The sequence below is a fragment of the Phragmites australis genome, chromosome 21 (genome assembly GCF_958298935.1).
Source record: "Phragmites australis chromosome 21, lpPhrAust1.1, whole genome shotgun sequence".
NCBI lineage: Eukaryota > Viridiplantae > Streptophyta > Magnoliopsida > Poales > Poaceae > Phragmites > Phragmites australis.
Window position 1 is genome coordinate 21,067,212 of NC_084941.1, and position 24,054 is coordinate 21,091,265.

General features: G+C 41.9%; 2 pseudogenes; one reads left to right on the forward strand and one right to left on the reverse strand.

Annotated features, from left to right (window-relative positions):
* Window positions 1-11,685: 11,685 nt before the first annotated feature.
* Window positions 11,686-14,525, reverse strand: LOC133903222 (GDSL esterase/lipase At1g20120-like; annotated as a pseudogene).
* Window positions 14,526-15,448: 923 nt separating this feature from the next.
* Window positions 15,449-17,398, forward strand: LOC133902973 (protein NRT1/ PTR FAMILY 8.3-like; annotated as a pseudogene).
* Window positions 17,399-24,054: the final 6,656 nt, after the last annotated feature.

Below are 24,054 nucleotides of genomic sequence, written 5' to 3' on the forward strand. Positions count from 1 at the left end.
TTTACCCGCAAGGGTTTTCCACGTAAAAATCGTGTCTCGTGTTCGATCCTCTCGTGATTGATTTCTAACATCCTGAATTCATTGTTGCGCCACAGTGTTCGTCTACATTGCCAGCAACACGGACAAGCTGCTCCATGATGCGAGGTACCCCTAACACTCTAATATCATTTTTGTGCAAGAAACAAAGTGTTCTGTATGTTCAGAACTCAAAAGGCAACTCTCGGTAATGGGCTTTGATGTTTGATAGGGAGTCCAATCCATGTTAATTCCATGAGAACTATATTTGTTTATTTTTATTGATGTTTAGTTTTCCACAAAAGATATTTTTTGTATAATATGATGGGGCGCTACATAGTTTTGTGCCTTCAATGCTATGAGATGAAGCCCATACTAGCTGGGCATTTTATAATAGTTTTGGATATTACAAAAGATAATTATTTGGGTAAGAATGCCCTATATAACATAATAACTTATTTTGGATATATTCTAGAGTTAAAAGATATATCTCTAGAAAATATTTAGTTATGTTCTAGATCTTCGATGACATATGATATATCGTTGGGTTCTTGACACATGTTAAGAATAGAGTAGGTGCTATATTTCAAAAAAATCTGTGATCAGAAGTATGATAGGGTGTTAAGGATGGTCACATGATATGTCTTGGGTACATAAACAACAAGCTACAAAAGAGTTTCCAGTGACATGACATGCTCTTAGCCATACACTGCAGAGTTGCGAGTAAAACACAACACTTCAAAGACCTGGACCTCGTGGTTCATGTCTTTGGTATTATATTTACTTCCATGGTAGAACTTTCTTACTTGGTTGTTGGTTTATACCAGAGTATACCATCGCACATGTGCGGCTCATAGAAATTTTCATTTCTAGATAGGGTCTGATGGTGTATGGGTATATGAAATTGTTGGCACAGCTTTTTAATAGTTTTTGTATTGAAATTGTGGAGTGATAAAAAATGAGCTTAGGAGGATTCATCGGGTTTGCTTATTATCTTTTAGGATGTAGCGGATAAAGGATTTATGCAATCTACGAAGGCTTTTTCTTGAGTTGTTGATTATTTAGAAAGGCACCTCTAATTGCAGTACTATAATATGCACAACAGTAAATGTAATATGCACAATAGTAAGATTGTGGATACCGTGGTAGCTCTTCAACATATGAGATTGTGTATAGTAAGGTAGGTCGAAAAAACCTTAATGGGAAGAATAATAAACTGCTTTCCGTAGATCTTGGTGCTTTCCAGTGTCTCAATATTACCAATATTGGATTTCCAATCTTCAACAAACAAATGTTCTATTGTTGATTATGTGATTCATAAAACTTGTACATTTGTTGGTCCAGGACCCCCTTCCTTGTCTACCATATAAGAACTAATGTACTCTGGATTGCATTTGTTCGTTGGAATTGGGAATACAAAATTTTGTAGACTTAAGATTTAGAGCATTAGGGATGATTAAACATCTTTGGAGAAGTTAAGGTCTATGATCTCTATGGTATATTTGCATAATATGATAGACATGAAGCTAGCAATTGTAGTGAGATTTAGCATCCTACATTTTCTCAAGCAATAACTTAGCATTACCTATTATAATTTTGCATGGTCATGTTAAGTAGAGGGGGGGGGGTTGGGTGGAGAAGAGGTGGCAACAGTGTGTGACCTTGGCGAGACTGTATAACGTCCAAATTACTGGGTCCTGGAGATTCAAGAAGTCGATGGTTGGTTAGGGTGTGCATATGGGAGGAAACTTAGTAGGATCTTGTGTGATAAAATTTATCGAAGACATAGTAATCATTGATAGAAGTCAGCCATTGTCAATGAAGATAGCCAATTTCTAGCCCTCGATGCCTACAAAATTGTATCAATGACATGGTTAATTAGCATAAGGGAGGAAGAGCGCACGACTTATAAGGAACTGAATGCAAAACATACTACTTATGGTTTGAAGTGGGTGGTGTATGATGGTGATTGAAAATTAAGTTTCTTTCAAGAACTTAGAAAATGATTGTTTTTCTATGGTCTTTCAAAAGATATCAAGAGGTAAACAAAAGTTACTTGAGGAGGTATCAAATGATGGCACCGGTACCTTCTATATCACCTGAAGGTACAAAAAATAACACTACCATTTTGATACCTCTGGGTGCCTTTCATGGGCTATTAAAAAGCACCATAATAATACTCATGCTCTTTCTTTCTTTTTTCTTGTTCAAGTTGCCATTTTCCTTTTTATGTTACAAGACGTTCATCTAATGGTTGGCATCCTCCCCATCCTACTCAATCCACCATACAAAACATCCTAATCCTAATCTCCCACCTGTTGATCACTAGGTAAACTCCTATCTTTTGGCATGATTTAAAATGCACTAAACATTTGAACTTTTCAAATTTACAATTAATTCAAAACAAGTTTGTCTAAATTGGGCTACTTACCTAAAATTCAATAAAATTTTAAATTTTAAATTTTCAAAACTTGCACAAAGAAAACCATATAAAGTTTTAGGTTTTCTGAATTTTTAATCTAAATTTTGGTTGATGTTCAAATTTGAAATTCTATTGAAATTTGAACTTCCATAATCTTTGGAAAATTATCAAAATAGCTTTAATTCTCGAAAAAAATCCACTTTACCCCCTTCAACTATTGGTCCAATTTGAAAGGCCACCTACGACTGGGATACCAGAAATAGAACCCCCCTCATGTCTGGAAACCGGATGTGAAACCTCCCTCACGTCCGACGTGGCGCATAAATCCTAGTTTTGAATCAACGCCGGTCCAAATGGAATCCACATCAGAGATGAGTTGGAACTGCCGGCCATTCGAAAGTGTCTTATTCCCAATTGAGGATTAGGGTTTAGGTCCCCATTCCCCATGCCCATTTGAGCTCACACAGTTGAGAGAGAGGAAGTGTTGACAACGGTGATGGGATTGGACCCACATGTGGTCAACGACGAAGAAATTGGTTCCTGTGGTTGACATTTGAAGGGATCGTGCAAGGTAAGTAGTGTTTATCACTGTTCTGTCATCATTTTTTCCCAGATGTGGTGGTTTGAGTTGGTTCTTGGTTGGGAGTAGTTGTTGATTGCTTGATTTTGTCATAGGGTAACTTGAAATGGATATTTGTGCCACGCTCCCAGTTTGATTTCACTTGGATGGGGAGTTCTTGCATAGTGGAAAGGATGTGCACTATGTAGGAGGCAGAGAGGCTATGTCTTACATAAAGCGAGATAAGATTTCGTTGCCTAAGATTTTAGGACACCTTAGAGACCATTGCACTGTTGTTGAGGGCACCCTGTTGCATTGGTTATTTCATAGTAAGGAACTTCATGATGGCCTTCGAATATTGTAGATGACAAGGGTTGTCAGTATATGTCCGAGTGCATTGTGCAAGGAGGGGTTGCTGATATATATGTAGAAGATGTATTTGTGCAAGCACTGTCAGATGAGGATGAGGGCCGAGGTGTTGGGACTAGTGACTTTGAGGATGAAATGGAAGAGACACCTGAGGGAAAATCAAATGAAAGTGATGATGTGGTAGAAGAAATAGAGGTCGTACGTAATATTGTTGTGTGTCCTACCGAAACCTGAAACAAGATAGAGAGGGAGATAAAGATGCTGAAGGAGTTTTACAGTAGCCCAAGCAAGATGGGGAAGGAAATAGTGGTAGAAGTTGCACAAGAAAATGATGAGGCAACTGAAGACAAAAGCTCAAATAGTGAGTACATGCCAGGAGATGCAAGGACATCAAACGCAGATGTGGAGGCAGATGATGTTTTGAAGAAATTTAGAAGGTTGAAAAGGCAAATAAAGTATGACCAACCTGCAGATTTAGATGATGTTGTGCTAGAGGGATTTACAAGAAATACAACTGTTTTGCAGGCATAGAGATTTATGATGATCGGAATGGCACCCCATATGAGGACTCTAGTGATGAAGAAATGTCTTTGGAGGAGGTGGACAATGAACGCCAAGTTAGGAAAAAGGATGATGGGTACCCAAGGTTTAACAAGAATAATGCAGTGCCCAAATTTATCTTAGGCATGAAGTTCAGTGCCAAGAAGCAATTCAAGAAAGCAATTATCAAGTATGCTTTGGCTGAGAGGGGGGTCATTAATTTTGTGAAAGATGAGCCAGGGAGGGTGAGAGAAAAATGTGATTGGGCAGGCTGTCCCTGGGTATGTTTGCTTTCAGTAAACTCAAGGATTGTCAGTTGGCAGATAACTACTTCGAAAGATGAGCATGCATGCCCTCCAAGAAGGGATAACAAACATGTTACTTCTAGAACGGTAGCTAAGAAGTATGAGAAGTTTATTATGGCTAACCCCTTGTGGAAACTTAGTAGCATGAAGACAACTGTCCTAGAAGATATGTTTGCTGATGTGAGCTTGTAAAAGTTGAAGAGGGAAAAATTAATAGTGATGCAGAAGGCTTTGGATACAACCAAGGGTTAGTACCAAATGCTGTATGACTACTAGCTAGAGTTGTTGAGGAATAATCTTGGCAGTACAGTCATAGTGACAAAGGAGCCAGATATGGAGCCACTAGTGTTCCAAAGGATCTACATCTGCCTAGATGCTTGCAAGGAAGGCTTCCTAGCTGGCTGTAAAAGGATGATAGGGATTGATGGCTGCTTTTCAAAGGGATCCACAAAATGGTGAATTGTTATGTGCATTAGGGAGGTATGCCAACAATCAAATGTACCCTGCTGCATGGGCAGTAGTGGAGAAAGAAACCAATGACTCTTGGGACTAGTTATGTGACCTACTGTTCAAATATCTTCAAGTTGGGGATGGAAAAGAATGGATGTTCATATCAGATCAATAGAAGGTATGTGCTTCAACAAAATGTTTCTTCAATTGTGTTGCATGATTTAATCACTTATTTGTATCATTTGGTTCTGTAGGGAATTCAGCTGTGTATAAATGGGCCCCTTTGGATGAACATAGGAATTGTGCTAGGCATATCTATGCCAACCGAAAGAAGCAATTCAGAGATAAGGAGTGGTAGAAGAAGTTTTGGAAATGCGCAAAGGCACCTTTCATTATGTTATTCAACCTAGCAAGGGCAAGATTGGCTCAAGTCACTAGGGCAGGAGCTCAGGCTATCATGAATATTCATCCACAACACTGGAGCAGAGACTGGTTCAGGTTAGGTTCTAACTGTGACTCTGTAGACAATAACATGTGTGTGGCAAAGTTCTTTCCCATAATCACTATGCTAGAGACAATTAGAAGAAAAATGATGGTCAGGATCCAGGAGATGAGAACTAAGTCAGATAGGTGGCTAACAAACAAAATCTGCCCAAATATCTTAAGGAAGTTAAATGTCTACGCCATTGAATTAAGGTTCTGCCATGCAATCAGTAATACGGAAAATTAGTTTGATGTAAAGGGTCATGAAAATAGGTTCATAGTAGACTTAGAGAAAAGAAAGTGCTCATGCAGGTATTGGCAATTGTCTAGATTACCTTACCCCCATGCAATTTCTTGCATTTTCTTTAAGACCAATACCTTAGATGATTATGTTGCCAACTGCTACACTATGGAAGAATTTAGGATTATACTCACTGCCTTAAACCAGTGGAGGGAATGAGAGGGTGGCAAGTTTCTGATAGGCCTCAGCTCAAAGCTCCTAGCTATGTTAGGATGCCTGCTAGACCGAAGACAGAAAGGAGAAGAGAGCCAACAGAAAAGCCCAAGGCCACAAAAAATTTAAAGGTTGCGACAGTCATCAGATGCAGGAAGTGCAAGGGTGTTGGTCATAACAGATACACGTATGTGAGAAGAGAAATGGATCTAATGCACACGAAAGTTCTACAAATTCATAGAGTAGTAACACTTTATTCCAGTTTGCTCCCGATGATATGACAATGGTGTCTCAAGCATAGTTGAATTCTGCTAACACAAGGAAAAGAATGGAACATTCATCTGGGAACTCACAGAAGGTCAATATGCATGTCTTTAAGTTAATTGTCTTACAATATATCCTGCTTGACCATAATTCTGGTACCTTTCAGGAATCTACCAAACCAAAGAAGATGGTCAAGTCTCTTGCCAAGGCAAAGGTGACCACAAATATTGTTGGGTCAGCTACTGTCAACCTCCATGCCAGTGTGCCAAGATCACAAGCAAATTCCAGTGTGTCCATCACCATCAAGTCTTGGATAGCTTCAGCTAGTGCTTCTACTCATGAGCCAACAAGTAGGAAGCCGGTTCCAAGGCCTCCAACTACAACCTCAGGGCCACTAATTCTATTTCCATGGGACTCTGGTCAACTATGATGATTTTGTGTAACTTTGTGATGAAACTTGTTTTCTACTGCTATTGTGAACAATGCTTGTAATTCCAGACTTATGTTCTATATGTGTGAACAATGTCTGTAAAGCCATACTTATGTCCTATGTGTGTGAACTATGTCTATGAAACCAGACTTATGACTTATTTATGAATAATTAATGTAATGCATGACTTATGACCAACTTGTGAAGAATTTATGTAATGCATAACTGATGTCTTATTCTCAATCATTGGCTAACTTATTTATGTCCATTTGAACACAAATTACTGGTTGTTGTTTTGTTCTCGATCATTGGCTGACTAATGCATGACACATTTATGTCCATTTCAACACAAATCACTTGAACTACCAGATGAATTCACTCCATCAGCATCCATTACAGCTTTCAAATGTTACAATTAGATGGCACCCTTGCCAAACAACAAGGACATAACAACAAGAAGACATGCCAATAACATGAAAATCAACACAAATGCTGGTTTCTCTACCCTACAAAGTCTATCATGGAGAACATCAGTATCAACTTCTTCCTCCCCAAATCCAACTTCATACATTTCCATTCTCATGCCTTCAATCACTCTCCTCTGCTCATCCAGTTTTGTTCTAGGATCTTCAAGTGCATGTCTCAGCTCTTCTCTTAACATCTTCAGACCCCTCACACTATTGTGCAAATCCAATAGCAATTGCCGCAAGAAATACGAGGTCACACCATCGTACCAAGAGAATAAATTGCATCCCCCACCCGTAAGAAATCAAACCCAATTTGACCAAAGAAGAACAAAACCCTAAATCCCTAAATTTAAACACCCCACATGACAAGACAACCGAATGTACTCACCCAAACACTTGAGGTATCGACACCAGAGGTTGTTGTTGCTCCACAAGATCCACCACACCGCATGTGCCTTGCATATGCACAGCTCGACGGGCTTGCACTGCATTGGCCCTTCTCTGTACAGGATGGGCGACACCAAGCTACCCCCTTCCTGCTGCTGGCGAGACCCACCAGACGAGCAACCAAAGCTGGATCCCGCCGACGTAGCTGAGCTCCTCGAGTGCGCCATCACCCTCTCCTTCACTTCCCACCCTAATCTTCCCTCTCTCTTTCTCTTTTCCGCCTGCATCCCATCTTATAGCCAAATGGGCAGTCCAACTAAGCGTCCATCATGGATTTCAAATAGGGATTTAGGTTCCACATCAGACGTGAGGGGGTCCTCTATCCTGTTTCCAAACATGAGGGAGGGGGGTTCTACTTCTGGTATCCTAATTGCAGGTGGCCTTTCAAATTGGACCAACAGTTGAAGGGGGTAAAGTGAATTTTTTCCTTAATTCTCTAAACCTTAAGGGCCAAATCCTTCCTTCTCAAAACCAACCTAGTGACAAGCCCATTTAAATCTCTCTTCTTTTTCTATTTCATTCCTTTTTCCAACTGTAACAACTCTTCCTATCTCCCTCTTTCGGTCCGACTTGGCCCAACAACATCACAATCATGTCACTCCCACTGACGCCTAACCTCAGCCCAAGTCTCCGCCAGCCCGCACTCTGGCCTAGTCTAAAGTCGCAGGGGGGGAGGGGTCGTTCGTTGAATAAAAAAAATTGGACCCAAAAATATCGGATTTTAGACCAAATATCACTATCGGTTTGTAACACCAACCAACAGTAATAACTTTATTATTGCCAGTTCCAACCGACAGTGATGCTGATTTTGAACCAGCAGTAATGACCTTTTCTGTAGTAGTGACCTAATAAATAGAATAACTTGATCTGGTTTTTGCCAGATAACAATACTTCAAATTCATAAAGTTGTATATACCCAAAATGCCCATCTCTTTAGAGGAATCAAAATCATTTTCCTTGGTGTTCCTCATATGAATTGGATTTGGATTTGCTCTTGAGTTCGAATTTAGTTTATTTGATTGAGCTCTTATCAATGTTAAACTGCGTAGGTTAAAAGTGCAAGAATATGAGCAAAAATACGAGGCTGGAGCTAAAGGGGGGGGGGTACCAATTCAAGAGGAACCCAGAAGACTCGGATTACGAGAAAAGAACAAGAGATGTCCTCGATCAAGGTAAGTCATAACTCCTTGATCATGTTGAACCTATGTTTTCTATAATTAAAATGTTGAAAATAAAATTTGGTTATTAATTATGCTTACATGCTATGTTCATTAATCTAAACCATTGTGATACTTATGACTTATCTTTATTGAGCAACACCTTATCTGCAAAATGCATTATGCCATGATTAAATCTAGGATGCTTCATCATTTGCTATAATAATGGTGGAAGATGCCTGGATACTATTATGCTTAGGATTGTTACTTAATCTCTTTGAAGGTATGAGCATCAATCAATCGCGTGGTGTGTGTGCATGAGTAAAAATGTGCGGGTTGGTGTTAATGGAACTTATGTGGGGGAAAACCTTATTTTGGCCATGGTGAGTAAGGTGTCCCATAGAGACGGGGCTACCTTGGGGTAGGTTAGTCTTTGTGACGTTTCTACTGGGAGACACTTGCCTTAGGCATATAAGGGTCGGTTCATTGTGACATCCTACCTAGCGACAACCGTACAACCACATAGCCTATATGCAACAGGAATTGGCCTCATACCCCAATAGTTTAATCCAATATCCACTTGGAGATTTGTAGTGACAACGGGAGCCATGAGAAGACTCGAACAATCTAAATGAAGTTCCGTGATCCGGCTGGAGACTCTAAGTGAACCATGTTTAACATGAGCCCTTGGTAATGTGTCACGTGGGTGGATATTGTTGCGATACTCGGTGGGTACGGTACCTGCCCGCTCCACCACTCACAATAGCTCGATGCAAAGCATATCATGTGGGTAAAGTGTACAGCCTCAACAAAAGTATAAACCTATCCAGATAACCATGTCTATGGTCAAGGTCACCACTATGGTTAGGTCTCACATGATTAGATTTATGGTGTGAGTCCTCCTTCATGCGTGAGTGGGCTATGTATTTGTGTGGTGGGCTAAGTGCCCCTATTTTTGATATATGCCAACGTGGAGCTATTAAACTAGTCCATTGTTGACCAACTTAAAACATGGGAACTAGCGGGATGGATCATATCTCCCTCAGAGCCAACAATCATAATTAACGACTAAACCTGACTCTTATGCGTTGGTTTTAAACTATGGGTTTCACCTAATTCAATTGCATTTAAAATTGGCTTTAACTCAAAACTAAATCCCTATGGCCTTATCCTTGATTTTTACCCCTAAGCATCATTTAAACCTTTTGAATAGTGTTAGAGCTTGCTGAGTACCTTCGATACTCAAACTTGCTTGTTGAATTTAGATAAAGAAACTGGAGCATGAGTATAATGATAAAACATGGAAGATTAAGGTTACATCCACATCCAAGTTGCCTATGGCATTTTGCTTATCATAGTTTCGCTGTCGAGGTCTCCTTCAATTGAATGGTCAGCCGTGGATATAAAGAGTCTGAAGCCACATGGCCCATGTATGTCTTTAATCAGGTAATATACTTTTTTCGAAATCAGGTAATATACTTTTTTCGAAGTTTGACTGTGATATCATTTGGTTGTAATATGTGTGTATCAGCTACTGATCTAAGAACTGATAAGAGAGGCATAGAGAAACCTGAAAACGGGGTCATACAACCAATTGGTGGACTTCCATGACACAGTTGCCAATTCCACCCATCTCCTCTGCTCCATCTCCTCCACCGTCACCATCACAGGATCACAGCCACCATTGCCTGCTCCTCGCCCTTCTTCTCCATCTTTTACGTTGGTGGACTGCTAGATCAGCCACATAGCACCATGTAACATTGGTCCAAGCTTCGAGGGCATGCAAAGCAAACCCTAAACCTAATGTGAACGACCAAAATAACCTTGTCAGAGAAGACAACCACGGTGTTGTAAAGCACAAGTGTCAGCAGATCGAGGATAGAAAATCAACTATTTTGCCGTACACGAGAATGTTCTTTAGCAATTCTGTACTTGTATTTCCAGTTATTAATAATGTCGAAAGCTTTTCACTCTTCAACGACAATGGAATCCTCAAATCCTAGTCCCATTTCCAGTTAATATATATTCGTTGATTGCGCTGCTCCTGCATTCGTTGTTGCACCACCGTGTTGACATCCTTGGCAGCATGCAGGACATACAAGCGGCGTCATGAAGCGAGGTACCTTGGTGAGGAGTCGTGTTTGGAGGCAGGGAGAACACAAAAGAAACGAGGGACGACAACTGCACAGAATTGCAAACAAATAGAGTTGAGATGTGAGAGCATATTTTGATGCTGATCAAGGTGGTTTCCAGCATGGATGTGCTTGCTTAAATGGTTAAAACCGCTGCTGTGACTCACATGCATGCACGAACGTCGTGCCAGCGAAACTTGAACACGTTGATGCCACATCATCAAAAACTATGATGGTTTATGGTGTGGAGGGTCATTATCAACAGGTTTTTGTTAGTTCAAGACTTTAAGGTTGTAAATCAAGTGGTTTAATAGTTTATTTAGTTATTTATTGAATCATTTGCTGACCGTGATGGCCAGCTAGTGTAAAAAGCATTTTTGGCACGAGCTGTTTGCACCCGTTTTACTAGTTGAACCTGATTGTTTAATTTCATTGACGGGCGATATAGATTTATTCACAACAGTAAAAACGGCTCAGCAAATTACAACTCTATTAGAACTCGAAATGAATTCTCAATCTAACACTATTACAGTGCTTTCACTGTCGGCTCCAAAACTACGCATGTGTGGTTCGTGGCATTCGTACCCAAGACCCTCAACTCGCGTGATACGTACTTACCATCCCACCATATAACTACTAGTAATAACAATAGTATATCAAATCATTTTGATCTCTTTTGTCTAAACCTTTAAACGGTTATTATATATCTAAATTACTATAAATGAAAAGGTTACTACAATTTTTATATAAAGTTATAAATCTCATCGATGGCTACAATTTTTATATAAAGTTTGTCCTCATCCGACTTCGTATAAAAATATTATAATTTTTTAAGATAAATTATCATCTATTATCACTGCCGGTTCGTGTTACGAACTGGCGAACGTGAACCAACAGTGATAGATAAGCTATCACTGTCGGTCGTTGGGTTCAGCTGGCAGTGATGATGGAGCTAGGTATTACTACTGGCTCAAGTTATCGGCCGACTGTGATGATCTTTATCACTGTCGGTACATAAACCACATTAGCTAATTCTTCCCGCAATCTATTAGAAACTAACAGTGATGGGTCGATATATAAAACCGGCTCTACAATAGTGTAAGTAAATAAAAATACAACGAACTTAACCGCTCCATTGTTGATCGATCATTGAGCAAAGGGGGAAAAATCAGCTAGCATGCAAGAAACTAACTAGTGGATGTATTTTGCGATGAAGTCATCGATCATCAGCTTGTATGCCCTCTCGGTGGGGTGGTAGCTCTCCCAGAACACGTACTTTGCCGGGTCCTCGCACAACCGGCTCGACATGTTGCACAGTGGCCCCGCCGCCAAGCCTCATGAACCCGCATGCAGCACGCGTCCTTGCCATTCGTGAACCCGAGCTTCTGGTAGCGCGTGACCATGTCGGCGAGGATGGAATAGAGGTCGACGTAGAAGATGTTCACCACGCCGCGGAACCGGCCGGCCAGCCGGCTCAGCTCGCTCAGCTTCCGGTTGAACATGACCGACAGCTGGTTGCGGTCCGTCGCGCACTGCTTCTTCAGCCTGCCGGCGATCCGCCGCTGCGACGGAATGCAGCCCACCGGCGGCGCACCGGCCACTGCGATCTGACGCGCGCCCTGTCCGATCACAGCGTCTGCATGCATGCGAACATTTATGTGTATATGTTCCGTCTCCATAATTAATTAATCACAAGCATAGTACATGTACAACTTGGTACAGGAAAAATCTTATGGGTAAATAAAATTTATTAGAGGTCAGATAAATCCGATTTTTTAATATCGGATTTACTAGAGTTTTATCGTTCAAATTCAAACAAATTGAAATAAAATTCAAAGAAAATTTAAATAAACAAAATTCAAATATTACCGATAAGTGGTTTTTTACTTTGGTCCAATCTTTTTAGAATGTAGAGACGTTTACTAGAGGTGGTTTCAAATTCAAAATTTAGATTTACAGCCTTAGGATTTTAAGAAAAAAAGAAAATCAAAAGAGGGGGAGGGATTCCAACTAGCACCTTATAGAAACAAGTGATGCACTCTACCAGCATGTTAGATGTTAATTTGTACAATATTCTATGACTTTAATATTATATACATTTTAAAACTCAAATTAATCCAAAATTTTGACCGATTTATTTTTTTACCGGTACCCACAGGTAAAATCGGTAAACCGGGTTTACCACCGGTTTTTGGCGGGTAAAGTGAACCTTGCCTCGATGATGGTTGAAGCCCTTTGGGTCATGAAGTTGGCATATTTGGGCCCGTCAGAGCATCGCCCAGGTGAAGTGGTGCACTATGTCGTTGCTCCCTAAGCAGACGATGTGCAGGGCCCTGTCAGGGATGCTCCCGACATTCGCCTCGTACTCCGCGAACAGCTGCAGCTGCCGCTCCAACGTCACGGTGGACTGTGTACATATAGGGTCTGTTTGGGAGAGCTCCAGCTCTAAACTCTATCGTGGATCTGGGCAGAGCCCTCCCAAACACCCTAGCTCTATCAATTGATGGAGCAGCTCTACCATAGATTACTAGAGTAGAGCTAAAAAACTTAGAGTGGAGCTCTCTTAAACAAACCCTTTATTTGAAATAAATGTTTACTAATCCTCTTGTCATTTGTTATCATGTCATTGTCCAGCCGGCAGCAGAGGGACCATTTGAAAGTAGGAGCAACTTGCATAGGGTGACATGGAAGCAGCAGCAGAAGAGGACTGGCCACTGATTCATCACCTGCCTCCTCAGGTGATTTTCTTCTATGGCACTTTACCATGTTACCTCTTGTCAAGTAGAACAAAAATATTTCTTTTCCATAAAGCAACGTTAAAAATTTGTCTGCTACAAAGAAAAAATGGATTTTTTTCTTCAAAAAACAAAGGTTTGTTCTTTAGCAGTTCTTTCTATGCAAGAATATAATTAGTTAGCTTTGGCATAACCAGCTTTAGTTTGGGTACTTACAATGATTCAGGATGAAAAGAAATAGCTGGTTGAGAAACAAGTGGCAGAGGCTGGTCTCGGAGTCCGACCTCCCATGCCTCACCTTCTTCAACGCAGTCATCAAGGGCATCATCTCCTCGGAGGCAACTCAGGGACGAACCTCACAGCGCGGCGCTAGCCCCAGTTGTTCGAGCTCCCCCCGGCCGCCGCCGCCACCTCGGTGGGTCGGCGATCGCGGCGGCCATCCCTCTCCCATCCCAGTTCCCTCCTCTCCCCCCTTTTCCCCTCCCTTCCTCCCCTTGCCCCGGTCGTCACCGCATTTTGGAGCCATCCTCTGGCCATTACCTCCATGCCATGGCTGGATCTCACCTATGGGTGGCCAAATCTACCCCCTTGGCAGCCGGATCCGCCCCGTCAGGTGTGGGTTGTGCCGGTCTCCGGTTTGCAAGGGTGCATCCTCATCGATGGGCTTTGGACCTTCAGTTCGTGTTTTGGTAAGGCAGTATGATGGGTCGCCCGGCCTGCTGTTGCTCCTTCGGGACTGGTCCCCTATCCCGGGCTTGGGATCTACTCAGCGACCGATCCGCTCGTTGTGGCAGATCCTCCCACTCTGATCTCTTTCCACTGGTAGTTGGCGCCAGGGTCACCACCGGTTGCAACTTCACGAGGCTAGTGCCCTGGTGCGGCTATACTGCTCTATGGTGGCTGGTGCTACACTACTGCTCTACGGTGGCAGGGTGCTGCTCGGCTGTTCTGTGGTGGCCGGGTTTGCTCTGTGGCATGGTTGTGGTGTGGTAGCAGCACGACTGGGTCGCGCTAGTGGTAGCTCTGAGCCGTGGTCATCATTCTCTGGCTTCCCTCTGGCGGCGTGGTTGTGCAGCGGCGCGGCCTTGGTGGTCTTGGCTGGTCCCTTCACTACGGCCTTGCGTCAGCTGTGGGGTGTTGTGGATGCCTCGATGTGGGGTGTTATGCTGCCACCCCCACCCGATCAGGCTCCTCCCCTTGCCGGTTCTTCTTCTCCCTCGTATTTAGCCCGTGGGGAGGCTTTTCAGCCTGTGACGGCTTTTTAGGGTGGTGTGCACTCGCGAAGCCAGCGGCCATGGCAGTTGCGGTGAGACTTCGGTGCAAATGCTTGGGGTGGGGAGTCATGAGCAAAAGCTTAGCCAGGCATTCTGCTAGGGCCAATGTCGATGACGCCTGCGGGCACCATTTCCTCCCTGGAGGTGACATTGTAGCGTCTCTCCCGCCATGGGGGCATCTCTGGGTGAAAACCTTGCCCTGGTTTCCAATCAAACGACGACGACATTGATGTAGCTACCTTCCTGAAGGCGTTATTTCTGGAAGCCTTTTGCACTCGTTGGCAACACTGGTTCTTTTGTTCAAGGTGTATCGAGCTATCGGTGCCCTCAGCTTCTTTTGTAGGTTAGCCCGTACGCCTCATTTAGCGCAGTGGTGTTTCCATTTCATATGGCTTCCCCAATAACAGTTGTTTCCTAATACACACTCCTCCGAAGCGACGCGCCCGCTGACTATCTAGGGTTTGGTTCTGTGTGGGAGCAGGGCTCCGCCAATCAAGCTGCTACTGGCGTTGAAGCAAGGCTCCACCAGCTTGTTGCTCAGTATGTTGGTTTTGATGTGCAAGTTGAGTTAGGTTGGGCGCAGCTATTTGTTGATTGTGCCGTGTGTTGTGGGCGTCATTGTTTTGTTCAAGGTCATTTTTATCGGCTTCTTCTGTAGGTTCACCCTTACATCCTCGCTTCATGGTGGCTCTTCATTCAGTTTGGCACTTCAAGACAGAGATTTGGTCTAATCCGCGCTTCTCCGAAGCAACATGCGGCGTGAGAGCAGGGCTCCATCGACTGAGTTGCGAGGGTGACAGTTGCTTGGTTGGTTAGCGCGCGAGTTGAGTTGAGTTGAACTTGTATGTTGTCTAGTTTTGTGCTTTTGGTGTGAGCGTGGCTTGTGGAGTTGATATCGTATTATTGCCTCGGGGTTGTCTACCGGTTTTTTTTAAACCGCGCGGTTGTGAGGTTTTCAAACCCGATTTACCTTATAAACTGAGTTAATTCTTTTCTTCTATAAAAAAAATCGGTAATGCTCTTACCGTCCTTTAAAACAATGATTCAGGATGAAGGTTCGCAGTATACTAGTGATGGAATGGTTGATATCAACATACAGCCTTCTCTGAAGCGGAGCACAGGGAATTGGAGAGCATGCTTCTTGATTTTAGGTAACAGAAATTATTTCTTTCATGGTCCTCATCTCCTACGGAATAAGCCTATTGAGTCTTGAGCATGCCTTAGGTGCCGAATTCACCGAATGCGTGGCCTTCTTCGCAATCTCTAAGAACCTCGTCAGCTACCTCACCGGTGTGCGAGGAGCGTGCCTGCTTGGATCGGCAGTTGCTTCTTCACGCCGCTTATCGGAGCCTTCTTGGCCGACACATACTGGGTAAGATACTGGACAATAATAATCTTCATCTCGGTCTACGCCGTTGTAAGTTGCAACAAGCAAAGTAGTAGCTTAGTAAACATGTTCAGTCTATGACTCTGAATTACTCTGTTCTGTCAGGGGATGGTCACTCTGTCAGTTTCGGCATTTCTGCCATTGCTCATGGACTCGTCGTACAAAAGCGGCATTCATCGTGTCGTGGCATACTTGGGGCTGTACCTTGTCGCCGTTGGCAACGGTGGCATCAAGCCCTGCACCTCGGCCGTCGGTGCTGACCAGTTTGACGGCGCCGACACGGTGGAGCGCGTGACAAAGGGCTCATTCTTCAACTGGTACTACTTCTCCATCAACATAGGCTCCCTGCTGTCGGGCACCGTGCTCGTCTGGGTGCAGGACAACGTTGGTTGGGGGTTGGGTTCGCGATCCCGACGGTGGTCATGGTGTCTGGCCTCGCCGTGTTTGTCGCCGGTAGGAAGGTGTACAGATACAAGAAACTGGGAGGGAGTCCTCTGACAAGGGTCTCCCAGGTGGTTGTTGCAGCTGTGAGGAACTACCATTTGGTGTTGCCTCAGGATAGTTCTGGGCTGCATGAGGTGCTTTCACCATCTGAAACAAACTGCAAGATTGAGCATACCAGCCAATTCAGGTAATCTAGTCCTCTCTTGTCACTTGAACATTTTAAAACTGGCAAAAACCTCATATTTGGCATCATCTCCTCCTGTCCAGGTTCTTTGACAAGGCTGCCATTGTAGCGCCACCGTCCGGCGAGAATGGCACAGCAGCGCCGATGAGCCCCTGGAGGCTCTGCACCGTGTCCCAGGTGGAGGAGCTGAAGATGCTGCTCCGGATGTTCCCCGTCTGGGCATCGATGCTGCTCTTCTTTGCGGTCACCGCACAGATGTCGTCGACGTTCATCGAGCAGGGCGCGGTCATGGACAACCGCGTCGTCCCGTTCACCGTGCCGCCGGCCTCCCTCGCGACCTTCGACGTCATCAGCGTCATGATCTGCATCCCCGTCTATGACGCCGTGCTGGTGCCGCTGGCCCGGCGCGCCACCGGCAAGGACCGTGGCCTGTCGCAGCTGCAGCGGCTCGGCGTCGGCCTCGCGCTGTCCGTGGTCGGCATGGTGTCCTCGGCGCTGGTCGAGGCGAGAAGGCTGGCGCTCGCGCGGGCGGCCGCGCCAATGGCGATGAGCATCATGTGGCAGGCGCCGGCGTTCGCCGTGCTCGGCGCGGGGGAGGTGTTCTCCGCCATCGGCATCCTCGAGTTCTTCTACGACCAGTCGCCGGACAGCATGAAGAGCCTGGGCACCGCGCTCGCGGCAGGTCGCCGTCTTGGCAGGGAACTACGTCAACTCGGCCGTGCTCGGCGCCGTCGAGGCAGCCACTGTTGAAAAGCCTGTTCAAGAACACAAACGCGAGCAGGAAAAACACCGGAAATTTTTTTACTGCAAAACAGTGCAGCTTTTCCTTTGATTGAACAGTAATTTATAGGAAATTAAAGACATGCCATGAAGGCCAAAATAACTACGCATGAAGGAAGATCGTATGCCATCCCATACGACCGTTTTCTCCTACCATGCTGCCACTAACCGAACTACTTGATTGCTGAATTAAAAACTCCTTTACTAACACATCCATTGCTACATAACAAGTCCAAAACTAAACACGCAAGGATTAATTATTTGTCATCCACGGCACGCGGCGGGAAGCCCGGGTGGATCCTGGACGACCTGAACGAGGGGCACCTGGACTACTTCTGGATGATGGGCTCTGGGCGTTGTGAGGATATTTGGGGATTTTAGACAACAGACACCGTCGTATTTGCGAAAATAGACAACATATTGACGTATTTACAAATTTAGCATCCGTATTCGGAACCTCAAACACCGAAAACTGACTTTCGGTAACTCAGAATCCGAAAACAGCCCGATCCCACAATTTTCGGCAATTCAGTTGCCGAATACGATACTGTTCACCGTATTCGGCAACTCAGTTACCGAAAACACGGTAAACAGTGCCGTATTCGGCAACTGAGTTGCCGAATACGGCCTCTGCATGCGCCGGCGCCCGGAAGAAGCTAGCAAGCAAAAGTGTATAAAAGTGCATGTTTTTTATTTAATTCACGATTTTTTTTGAAAATACAAAAATAGTCCAAAAATTCTAAATGTTTTTATGATCAAACTAGAGATCACCAGCAACCCATTTTAATTAGTTTGGTCCAAAAAGCCTGAGCCAATATTTAATTAAAATTCTCCAAATAAATCAACTTTTATAAATTCTAGCAATATTTAATGCCTCAAATAATTTCTAAAAATCTAGAAAAATTCACTAATATTGTTATAATGTGATATACTAATTTATAAAAATATTTTCATCCCTATGTTATTTGGTGAAAAAGTGAGTTCCTTTGTAATGCTTCGTTTATATGTATTTTTATCATTTCATGTGATATTCTCTTTTTAATTCAATTTGAATAAAAATAATGCAACATGCACAAAATTTTGGTTCTCATATTAATATTAAGCCTTTGTAATGCTCCATTTATATTTTTTTTTATCATTTCATACCAAATTATCTTTTTAATTCAATTTGAATAAAAAATTATTACATCAAAGGATGGATTGTGTAAACAAATGTGACAAGTTATGCTTGAAGGACAGCACATTAAGTTATATTAAGTGTTAGCTGCAATGGAACTGTTTGGACATTAATACAAATAAAATAGTTACAGAAGTTAGTTTTCCCATGACGTATGTTAAACACAAAAGGTAGTAGCACAAACTATCTTAAGAATGAAGTGATAGCCTAGTGAGAAGTAGGTGCTTGAATACTGCGAATCGTAGAGCAGATAATAATTGTATGCTCATTTAATAAGATTTGCACAGGCTGAATTAATTATAAAAATGGATAAACAAACAAAATTGTCATCATAAATGTCCATCACAAAATGTGACAGAAGCAGTCTACCTCCATGCGATATCCCGCTCTTGATGCACACATTGCATGGTAATAAGTAGAGCATTTCCAGCACTGGGTGCAGGCACCATGCATCTGCTTGCATATAACGCATGTCTGGAGTTGACATGAAAGCATCACGTTAACAAAGATTAAGTGAGATTTGAACAAATAAGCACAGACAATAAATATCTTGCACAAAATTGAGAAAATACCAAATCAAAGTATTAACCTTCTTAAAATACTCTACAGGGATGCTCAGTATGCCCATTGCTGGCTCTATTGTCGCATCAACTAGAAAAGAGACTTTAGGTTGAAACCAGTCGCATGTAACATGAACCCACAGTTGGTCAACATCTGTTGGCTTGAGAGCACCACCTGTGGCAATGCAAAAAGGTGGTAAAAGTTTAATAGCATGAAACAGGGTAACAAACCAGACTGGTGAAAAAAACAGATACCATCAAGCACTAGTAGAATATATCTAATAAAAGAACACAACTTGAGCATGGTGTGAGGAACAGCAATAATATGAAATATCATTTGAAGATCCTACTGGTTGATGAAACTATGGAGCAAGTGAACAAAGAAGGTAACACATCAAAATAAAAAAATAATACCTTTGACAGGACATGAAATGATAAAAAATGCATATAAATAGAGCATTACAAAGGCTTTAATATTAATCTGAGAACCAAAGTTTTGTGCATGTTTGAATTTTTTTATTCAAATTAAATTAAAAAGATAATTTGGCATAAAATGATAAAAAAAATATAAATAGAGCATTACAAAGGCTTAATATTAATATGAGAACCAAAATTTTGTGCATGTTGCATTATTTTTATTCAAATTAAATTAAAAAGAGAATATCACATGAAATGATAAAAATACATATAAACGAAGCATTACAAAGGAACTCACTTTTTCACCAAATAATATAGGGATGAAAATATTTTTATAAATTAGTATATCACATTATAACAATATTAGTGAATTTTTCTAGATTTTTAGAAATTATTTGAGGCATTAAATATTGCTAGAATTTATAAAAGTTGACTTATTTGGAGAATTCTAATTAAATATTGGCTCAGGTTTTTTGGACCAAACTAATTAAAATGGGTTGCGGGTGATCTCTAGTTTGATCATGAAAACATTTAGAATTTTTGGACTATTTTTGTATTTTCAAAAAAAATCGTGAATTAAATAAAAAACATGCACTTTATACACTTTTGCTTGCTAGCTTCTTCCGGGCGCCGGCGCATGCAGAGGCCGTATTCGGCAACTCAGTAGCCGAATACAGTGCCGTATTCGGCAACTGAATTGCCGAAAATTGTAGGGTCAGGCTGTTTTCGGATTCTGAGTTACCGAAAGTCAGTTTTCGGCGTTTGAGGTTCCGAATACGGATGCTAAATTTGTAAATACGTCAATATATTATCTATTTTCGTAAATACAGCGGTGTCTGTTATCTAAAATCCCAAAATATCCGGCGTTGTGAACCTGCTGCACTTCTTGCACTGCGCCATCAGATACAGGGGCAACTATAATAACACAGTTTCCTGACATTCATGGCCACGGGATCTCCGTTTTCAGTTTATGAAATCAGGACAAAATGAATTTGCTGACAAGATCTAGCAAGATTTCTTGGGAGCCCAAGATATAATTAAATAATTCTGAGCAACGCCAGCCAGCCATTGTACACACTAACCTGTGTTTCTTCCGTTTATAATTAAATAATTATGAGCAAATATCAGCCATTGTCGACACAAGCAATTTCTTCTCCTTGCTAACTGTATATTTATTCTTGGGCCATGTGATTTACTTGTATTTTTTTTCTATGAGACGTAACCGGCGACTTTATTCACTTATCATAACGTATATTGGTACAATAGAGATATCAGATATTTGTTCTTGGGCTATGTGATTTACATGCTGAGCAGAACCATACCAGATTCCAGTGGCGGGCGCAGAATTTTAACAATGGATGTACATAGTTAAAAAATATATTCGATAATCATAAAGATTTTACAATGACAAGATATAAGCCTGTATTGATGGTGTGCATAATATTGATTGTGAATCAGATGTGAGCGAAATATGCAAGCATTCGAGATACGGAGCAAATTCAAGCTTACAAGTATTCAAGATACTAAGCAAATTAGTAATCAGAGGTTGTACCATTTATTAGTAAGAAAGTGCAGACTGTAAAATAAAAAGATATCATTCAATTAAATTTTGTACCTTTTCTGATCACATTGCTCTTCCATTTCATGCATCAGTAGGAAAAAAAAAAGTAAGGGACAACTTGACACATGATCACATAAATTAAGTACAAGGAATGAAATTTATCTTTTATTTGAAAATTATGATTAAAGCACTATGAACAATAAATTAGCAATAACACCTTTATCACGGATCTAATCGAGAAGCTGCTCAAGGAGTTTAACGCGTACGATGTTGGATCGGTCTACTTCAACTCTTCTTCCTCTGCACTACACGTCAAGCGGTAACGATATATGATCTCCTGCTAGCATGGTTTTCTGGGTGATTACGGTAGAATTTTTTTTGCTTTAGGCTAGCATACCCTGCCCGTTACCCAATAGTGGTATCAGAGTCATCTTGCATAGTTTTGATATGGATGGTCACATATATGTGATATGTGGTAGTAATAGGTTGGATCTATTATTTTAGTGATCGGTTCATGTGATGGATCGGTCGCTGCATGATTTTGTGTAATTGGGATCGGATCAGGTGCGAGTCGATGGAATCATCCGACCAAAAAGATTAGCTCGATCTCCCACCTGGTCGCGCATGCGACTTGCCCTACCAGGTGGAATCACCATCGGGGCTGACAGCGTGCGCCGCTTGTTGGTCGGGATAACAACAAATCGAGGTTAGTCATTTCCAGAAAACCTCATGCGATGATCTATATGATTGTTCCAATGAAAATTGAGGCATTTTGAATGACTCGGAATCAGCTAGAAATGATCAATCTGATGAGATTTTCATAGCGATTTCATAGATACGATCTATGAATTTATGAGAGGTTTTCAGGGTACTGCCCTGAAACCTGCGTTGGGCGGCTTCCACCTCGAACCCCACCCACTAACCAGCTAGCGGGACTGCCGTGCTGTTCGAACCTAGGGCTTTTAGGAATAACATGTTTTCATCATTCTCTTAGAATTCGATTCTACGCTTAACTTATTTTTGCAGTGAACGATGTGAATAGTATGACCTTTATGAGTCTATGTTGCATGCATGTAATTTTTATGGCCTGCATTTCATGATTAATTGCAGCCAAAGGTTATCATTTTATTGTATAACGACTTGCGTGCTGACTTGTGATGCTTCTATTTCTCATGTATTTTATCTAGTGCTATTAGGTGTAATAGACTAATACATGATCATGGGAACTTGAAGCGTGATGATCAGGAGGACAGGGACCATGGCGATGGAGATCACCGTGTGAAGAGGCCATACTATGTCGCAGTGAACATGATTGCCTGTGATATCCTGTCATGTTATTTTATTCATGTTTTCTATAAGATGGATATGTTTACATGATAGAGTAGCTTCCCTCAGAAAAATTAAGAATAATTGATGCCCTTCCAATAGCTACACCTACTTAGGTTTTGATCATTGTTTGGTAGATCTGCCAAAGTAGGGTGCCACCTTTTATCTTAACTAATTAGGGTGGATGTCAGACATCTACACGTATAGTGTTGGTTTACTTAACAAAGCTATTGAAACGGTTTTGGGTTTTGGGGCATAGTGTTGGGCGTTGGGGCATTCGATGCCACCCAACAAACAAGAGTCATATAGGGATGTGATTAGCAAGATGTTGCTTACCTATGTCACCTAAGTTTCTAGCAGTGATACCAAAGATCACTAAAACCTAGTTGAATATGGATCTTGTTCCACTATATGTCATTAGAGGGAAACGGTTTCAAAACATATAGTAGGAGTATATTTTGTTAAATTGTTTAATGAAAGGTTTACATAAATATAGTGCTAAACTTTGCATATTTATTTCTGTTGTAGATCACGGCACCTACTGTTAACATAAATTCCAGTTTTTGCGTTAGATTCTTGAAAAAGAAAAGCTATCTGAAACAAACTTTATTGATTGGTATAGAAATCTGAGAATTATTCTTAAACAAGAGAAAAAAGAGTATGTTCTAGAGGTTCCCTATCCTAGCGAATCAGCTGATAATGCATCTGCTGCTGATCGGAGGGCTTACGAGAAGCATACCAATGACTCACTCGGTGTTAGCTGTCTCATGCTTGCCACTATGTCCTATGAGCTTCAGAAGCAATATGAGAACTCGGATGCTCACGATATGATTGTGAGACTCCGAGGCATGTTTGAGAACCAAGCTAGGGCCGAGAGGTACAACACCTCCAAGTCCTTGTTTGCGTGCAGGTTGACAGAAGGCAGTCTAGTTAGTCTTCATGTGATCAAGATGATTGATTACATTGAGAACCTGGAAAAACTTGGTTTTCCGCTTAGTCCTGAGTTGGCTACAAATGTGATTCTCCAGTCACTCCCTGCCAGCTTCGAGTCGTTCATTTTGAATTTTCATATGAATAGCATAGAGAAGAGTATGACTAAATTGCATGGGATGCTTAAGACTGCTGAGAAAAGCATTAAGAAAAGCTCTAGTCATGTGATGATGGTTCAGAAGGATAGCAAGAAGAGAAAGTACAAGGCTAAAGCTAAAGCGTCAGATCAGATCTCGAGCTCAAAGCCTAAACCTGTTGGGAAGCCCCAGGCTGGCCCTGCTACTTCTGATGCTTGCCACCACTGCCATAAGCCTGGCCATTGGCGGAGGAACTGCAAGCTATACTTGGAAGAACTCAAGAAGAAGAAGGGAAGTAAGACTTCCACTTCAGGTATAAATGTTATTGAAATTAATCTTCCTACGTGTCATAATGATTCATGGATATTTGATACCAGATCAATGATTCATATTTGCAAATCGTTGCAGGGACTGAAAAGGACTAGGAAGTATGCGAGAGGAGAGATGGATGCCCGTGTCGGCAATGGTGCAAAAGTTGTTGTGTTGGCCGTCGGTGTTTATTCCTTATCGCTACCCTCAGGATTAGTTTTGGAATTAAATAATTGTTATTACATTCTTGCCTTGGGCAAAAACATTATCTCTTTTTCATGTTTGGAAGAAGATGGATATGATTTATAATAAAGAACAGGTATTGTTTGATTTATTTGA